Source organism: Euleptes europaea, chromosome 2 (assembly GCF_029931775.1).
Source record: "Euleptes europaea isolate rEulEur1 chromosome 2, rEulEur1.hap1, whole genome shotgun sequence".
NCBI lineage: Eukaryota > Metazoa > Chordata > Lepidosauria > Squamata > Sphaerodactylidae > Euleptes > Euleptes europaea.
In genome coordinates this window covers 14,793,826-14,801,430 of record NC_079313.1, presented here as the reverse complement: position 1 = coordinate 14,801,430, position 7,605 = coordinate 14,793,826, and positions in this window count along the sequence as shown.

Below are 7,605 nucleotides of genomic sequence, written 5' to 3'. Positions count from 1 at the left end.
GGTCGGCCTCGAGCTTAACAGCGAGCGCTGTTGTAAGGAAGTTTGGTCCAACAACGGTTGAACCCAGACTGCCAGAGCAGCTGCGTCCGAACCAAACTCCGGGGTTAGTCGTTTCGTGATCTCGGCCACCATGGTCGTGGCCGAGGTCAGTCCCACAAACTGTAAAGCCGTCTGGGCCGCCACATCTTGTGCCTCCTTCAGGCACACAGTAGGATCGGACACGGTTGATCTCAGGGCCTGCTCCTCCCGCATTCCCGCCATGGGGGAGCCGCACACAGGGCAGATCGGGGCGGCTGCCGACTCCTGTAAAGTCAATCCCGCGAACAAACAGGTCAAAGTCGCTAAATACTCCTGCGCCAGCTGAACTTCCTCCAACAAACTATCCAGCTTTCGGAGGTCATGCTGGGCACCTCGATCTGCGTCGAGGGTCGTCTAGGGGGTCGTTTCAGCAAGGCGATGCCACTGAACTCGAATAAGTACAACTAGGCGATTAATCTCCGCATCCGTCCGCAGAGCCTCAGCAAGAATATCATTCAGCAGAGTACGGTCATCGGGGAATTCGTCCGACGGTCCCAACGGAAGGTACCAAGGTTCAGGACCCTTCAGGGCTCCATCCAGGAACCCACTACCCGGGGAGCACTGTCTCTACTCCCACCTGGGACCCAGGCGAACCCTCCGGGGCTCCAGCCACAGGCAACTCACTCGGAGAGCTCGTTCCCTGCTCCAGTCCGAAATCCCAGCGATCCCTCCAGGGCTCCAGCCAGGCAGGTAAAAGGTAGAGAGGGATTCGTGCCAAAATGTAAGCACTTGTCCCCGTGGCAATCCCATAAACAACATCCACAGACAAGTAGTCCAAAAGACAGTTGATTTATTAGAAAACCTACAGGTATACAGAGCTAACAGGTAAATTGGCACGAATGAGAACTAAAGGCACAGCCTATATGGAGAAGCATTGGACATATCAGATAGTGGTGGCAGCCCCTACGAGAGCAGTTCCCACAGAGGAAAGGAATTTGGCAGTTACCAGGCTTGGCCTTGGGACGCACCTGGTGGAACCAAAACACACACAGTCTGGCTGTCTCAGCAGAGAGCAGACCTGACACTTCTGGTAAGAAAGAAAATGCTCCTATACACACTTTGGATCTGGCGTCCTGCCAGGGGGCCCAGTTATTATGTAAAGTGGGCCTTGGATTGCCTCACTGGCATTTGGAGACGACATCCAGTGCCAGCTGGCCATGGCATACAGTGAAGTCCATGTTGAGTGGGGACCAAAGAACATCTTTGCTGATGCTGCGTTACCGTTCTCTCTCACTGCCTGGGCAGGTATGCAATGGTGTTCATGCACTTCTGTTCATGCAGAGGTCTCGGAGTCCTTGTAACATCCCGTTGGCAAAAAAAAAAAAAAAAGGCTTTCACCCCTGAAGAATCCTCTCCCAGAGCCCCAGAGAGCTCCTACTCTTTTAAATGATGCTGTCGTGTTTTCCTCACTGCCCCTTACGCCTAGAACCCCCACCCAGAGTCCCAGACAGCTCCTGCTCACTTAAACGATGCTGCTCTTTCTCCCTCACTGCCCCTTACATCTGGAATCCCCTCCCAGAGCCCCAGACAGCTCCTGCTCCCTCACTGCCCCTTACACCTGGAATCCCCTCCCAGAGCCCGAGAGAGCTTCTGTGCCCTCACTGCCCCTTACACCTGGAATCCCCTCTCAGAGCCCCAGACAGCTCCTGCTCCCTCACTTCCCCTTACATCTGGAATCCCCTCCCAGAGCCCCAGACAGCTCTTGCTCTCTCACTTCCCCTTACACCTGGAATCCTCTCCCAGAGAGCTCCAGCTTCCTTAAATGATGCTGCTCTTTCTCCCTCACTGCCCCTTACACCTAGAATTCCCTCCTAGAGAGTTCCTGCTCACTTAAGTGATGCTGCTCTTTCTCCCTCACTGCCCCTTACACCTGGAATCTTCTCCCTGAGAGCTCCTGCTCCCTCAAATGACTGTGCTCTCTCTCACTGCCCCTTGCACCTGGAATCCCCTGCCAGAGCCCCATACGCCCTCTCGCTCTACCCCCTTTTCCCTGCTGCCCCCTTATTAGTAGAATCCCTTGTTACCCGAATTGCTCTATAAATGGGGAAATTAGCTTGAACTATCGGAAACTACAATATTTATATAGCGAGATCAACCTATGTATACCAGAGTCAATAATCTGTGACCCTTGAAATCAAGACAGAGGCAAAAGGATTCCAAATTAAATAGTGTTTATGTATTCAAGCATTCAATGGTGCAACACAAACATACACAGAGAATCTAAGAAATAAAAGGCAGTAGAGTAGCGACAGATGCCAATGTGGCAGGTATCGTTGGTGGGGAGAATACTTTACCGATCTTGTAGAGGAGGTGTCCCAAGCTCCAGTAGACTAAGATAGCAGAAAATAGAATTAAGGCGAGGGCAAGGGGTTCCCGTAGACTCAGCCAGTGAGACAGAAGGGAGCGTGGTCAGGCTGCGCAAAACCAAACCAACAGAGTAACGGCGAGTATGCCAGGAAAGACCTACGGTAACATTATGGGCGGTGGGCACCCCAGATATACTGTTTTTCTGGGGGTGGGGTTGATTGGATTACCCCTCCTAGGTTCCCAGGTGACAAAAGGTGACAAAAGAACTAATGTTCTGCTACTTGGTTGGGTGGTGACAATTTAGAAATCTATTCTAATTCCAGTGACTTGTACAACCTCAGGAGAAAACAAGGAGTCTCGCTGATGAGCTTAATGATCTAAAACAATAGGTGCAGTCTTGCTAACGTCCGGGGATTGTTATCTCATTGTCTCTGAATGGCTTTGCTTAAGCAGTCCGATGATGCAAGGGAGGGGTGTGTGTTGGCTACATGCCTGGGCATATTCCTTGACATGGCTTCTTCTGGAACATAGATGCACAGGAAACATGGAGTCTCTCAGGTTCACTGGAGAGGGTTGACCTGGCCTCGGTCCTCGTCTGCCTGTCTCGCGTATGCATGTCAGTTTCACTGGCTGGGCTCGGGAGCCCTCCCCGTGGCTTTGGGGCTAGGCATGCGCCTTGGAACAGCGGCTGCACTGATCTGTTTGGGTTGCCATGACCAGTCCTGGAGATTGGCAAGCCCATTTCGTAACACCCTTGCTCTCCTGCTCCCTTTAATGAGCCCCATTTGTTCTCCTTTAGACCAGTGCTTCTTAAACTTTTTCCACTCGCGACCCCTTTTCGGATGAGAAATTTTTATGTGACCCCAGGTATATAGGTATATAAAATAGGTATACAAATCAAACATTTACTGATAATAAAGAAAACTGCGACCCCCACATTCAGTTAAGCGACCCCATATGGGGTCACGACCCACAGTTTAAGAAGCTTTGGTCTAGACCAGGGCTTCTTAAACTTTTTCCACTGGCCACCCCTTTTCACCTGAGAAATTTTTACACGGACGCGGGTATATAGGTATATAAAATAGGCATACAAATCAAACGTACTGATAATAAATCAGAAAGAAATGTATTTTAAAACAATTCTTTGGTATACCTTTTACTGTTGCCAAATTTTTTTTGTGACCCCCACATTTAGATACGCGAGTGACCCCATATGGGGTGGCGACCCACAGTTTAAGAAGCTTTGCTTTTAGACCAGGGACTTCTCTCCCTCCGTGCAAAGCTTCTCTTTTCTGTGCTGCTAGGCCCCTGCCCTGACCCCTTGCTGCCTGCAGAACTGACCCCTCGAGCACCTGTCATAGAAACAAACTCCAATCCTCCTGTTGACTTCTGCCCGTTCCTTTCCCACTTCCCCAGCCTCCCCCTCTATCAGTAGGGTTGCCAAACTCCAGGTACTAGCTGGAGATCTCCTGCTATTACAACTGATCTCCAGTCTGTCGAGATCAGTTCCCCTGGAGAAAATGACCGCTTTGGCCATTGGACTCTATGGCATTGAAGTCCCTCCCCTCCCCACACCTTGCCTTCCTCAGGCTCCGCCCCAAAAACCTCCTGCAGGTGGTGAAGAGGGACCTGGCAACCCTATCTATCAGAGAGGAGTCTCCCAGGATTTGCCTTTCCCTCCCTTATGTCATCTCATTCCAGAAAGTGCCGCCTACGTGGCTGCTATACAAATCAGAAGTACGGGCAGGAGGCCTGGCTTTCTGAGAACGGAGGGAAGTGCTGGGCGAGCCTTTTCTTCTTCTTTTTTGGCTGCTCTTTTTTTATTATTATTATTCTACGAGGCTTCCTTATTTTGACAGATTTGACCTTGGCTTCCAGAACATTGTCTGCCGGTTGGATGTAGTGGATGCTCTTGATTTCAACACTCCCCACCCCTCCCCAGACTCTTGGCCCTTCACAAACCAACCCTGAATATAATTTATGACCTTCTGGCTCCTGTCAACACAGGCTGTTAGAGGAGTTCCAGGGAACGTCGCCAAGGGGGGGCAAGCCAAAATGCTTTGGGTGACTTTGGCTTGTGGCAGGTTCTTCTCCCATGGGATGTTCTACTTGGGTGTCGGCGGGGAGGAGAGGGAGGGAGGCGTCCCGGAGAAGAAGAGCCTCGCCGAGCATTTATTTTGAAGCCGTTCTGTTCCAGGGCCTTTGGAGACGCTTGCAACGTGATCTGCGGCGAAAATCCAGCGGCCTTGAGTGACTGATCGCCTAGTATATGAAGGGAACACTTAGCAAAGGGCACAGAGACACGGAAAAGCCAGTTGCGTGTGCGAGACAGAGAAGGTGAGGGGCTGCCAACGGTAGGGTTGCCACCCTCCAGGTGGTGGCTGGAGATCTCCTGCTATTACAACTGATCTCCAGCCGATAGGGATCCGTTCGCCTGGAGAAAATGGCCGCTTTGGCAATTGGACTCTACGACATTGAAGTCCCTCCCCTCTCCAAACCCCGCCCTCCTCAGGCTCCACCCCACAAATCTCCAGGTATTTACCAACCCTTCCTGGAGAAAATGGCCACTTTGGCAATTAGAGTCTACGGCACTGAAGTCCTTCCCTTCCCCAAACCCCGCCCTCCCTAGGCTACTCCCCAAAAACCTCCCGCTGGTTGCGAAGAGGGACCTGGCAACCCTAGCCAATGGGCCCCTTTACCTCCAGATAGTCCATTCTCTCTGACCAAGATAGGGTTGCCAGGTCCTTCTTCACCACCAGTGGGAGATTTTTGGGGTGGAGTCTGAAGAGGGTGGGGTTTGGGTACTGAGAGTTGGAGGAAAAAAATCTTTCTTTGTGCAAGACCTTGGAGATAGGGTTGCCAGGTCCCTCTTCACCACTAACAGGAGGTTTTTGGGGTGGAGCCTGAGGAAGGCAGGGTTTGGGGAGGGAATTCAATGCCATAGAGTCCAATGGCCAAAGCGGCCATTTTCTCCAGGTGAACTGATCTCTATCGGCAGGAGAACAGTCGTAATAGCGGGAGCTCAGCTAGTACCTGGAGGTTGTCAATCCTAGTGTTTTTGGCCCATTGGCAGCCCCTCGCCTTCTCTGTCTCGAACACATAACTGTATTTCCTCTTCTCTCTGCCCTTTGCTAAGTGTTCCCTTAATATACTAGGCGATCAGTCACACGAGGCTGCTGGTTGGCAACCTTACCTCCAACTGTACAATGGTGCAGCCCAACGGTGCATTCTGCGGTACCCCGGTCTCACCCTGGTTTTTGGCAGTGTTCAATCCCTCTCCTAAAGGAGGAGGATGAGCAACATGGTACTTCCCTGAAGGCTTGGAGGTGTTTGCATGGGAAGCTTGCAAGCAAGGGAGAACTTGGCCTAGGGTTGCCAGGTCCCTCTTCACCACTGGTGGGAGATTTTTGGGCCGAAGCCTGAGGACGGTGGGGTTTGGGGAAGGGAGGGACTTCAGTGCCATAGACTCCAATTGCCAATGTGGCCATTTTCTGAAGAAGAAGAAGAGGAAGAGGAAGAGGAGTTGGTTTTTATATGCTGCCTTCTCTACCACTTAAGACAGAAACAAACCGGCTCACAATCACCTTCCCTTCCCCTCCCCGCAACAGACACCCTGTGAGGTAGGTGAGGCTGAGAGAGCTCTTAATAGAATGGTGACTAGCCCAAGGTCACCCAGCAGGCTTCATGTGTAGGGGTGGGGAAACCAACCCGGTTCACCACATTAGCACCCGCCGCTCATGTGGAGGAGTGGGGAATCAAACCCGATTCTCCAGATCAGAATCCACTGCTCCAAACCAGCGCTCTTAACCACTACACCATGCTGGCTCTCCAGGTGAACTGATCTCTATCAGCTGGAGGTCATTCGTAACAGCAGGAGATCTCCAGCTAGTACCCGGCAGTTGGCAACCCTATCTCGGCCCCATCTAGCTTCTCCTACAAGCCTGGCGCAGTGGCAGGTGGGGGGAGAGAAAGAGAACCACTTGCCGAAACCTTCCCTTGAACGCACACGCCTGTCGGGAATCTTCTTCCTATGTGGCGACCTTCCCTTCCCTTGCAAGCTGGCCGATGCCCTTCCTAAAACCCAGCATCGGATTTCTCTGTGGGAAGGGTCACGGGGAGAGAAAAGCGGCCCTCTCCCCTCCAGCAGGCTCCCCCTTCTCCTTCCTCCTCCAAGGTGGATTCCCTCTCTGCTGCTTCATCTAGGGATGCCCTTATGCAGGGAACTGCCTTGCTCCAATTAAGATAAAGAGAGAGGAGGGGAGAGAGAGAGAGAGAGAGAGACTGGCTGGTTGCGTTTTTTGTCCTCTGCTTGCAGGAAAAGGCAGAGGAGAGCCAGGCAGGGCGGTGTCGGGCATACCCAGCATAACTGCATTGTCTGGGTATTTATAGACAGGCGCTTTTGAGCGGGGGCCCTGGGGGGGGGGAGGAAGGGGGTGTGCGCTTTGGGATTGGGGGAAAGAGCAGGTGTGCGTCTGCGGGTCTTTTCTTCCAAAGAGATGAAAGGGATGGAGCCTGCCGTGCCCGCCACAGGTAAGTTGTGCCCCCGAAAGCTTTGTCCTCACCTGCAGGCTTCCTAACGTGGGATGTGGGGGGGGGGATCTTGACTTTCCGAAAACTCAAGACCCGGGGGTGGGGGGCAGGGAGGGAGGCAAAGTTCTGGTCGATGACACATGTGGGGCCCCCCTCTATGTATGCCAACCCTCTTCGGTTTCACTGTCCGAGGAGAGTGGCTGCGATTGAATTTGGTGTACGCATCGGGTCGTCGGAATAAAAAATAATGGGCACTTGCGCTGATTTGCTCTTGGCTTTTGAAATGCAGGCTGGCGCCTCTGTGGACCGTGCTGTTACTTTTCTCTTTTTGTTGTTGCTGTGGTTGTTTTGCACAGGTCAGGGTGCCAAAACGCTAACGGGGGGGGCGGGGAGGACGGGTCTTTTGATATCCTGTCTCTGCAAGTGGAATGATAGAGGGGCTGTGGCTCAGTGGTAGAGCATCTGCGAGGCACGCAGAAGGTCCCAGGTTCAATCCCCGCCATCTCCAGTTCAAGGGACTAGGAAGCAGGTGATGTAAAAGACCTCTGCCTGAGACCCTGGAGAGCCACTGCTGGTCTGAGTAGACAATACTGACTTCGATGGACTAAGGGTCTGATTCAGTATAAGGCAGCTTCATGTGTTCATGTGTTCAATTGGTAGAAATTTCTGGGAGTCTATATAGATGCTCCC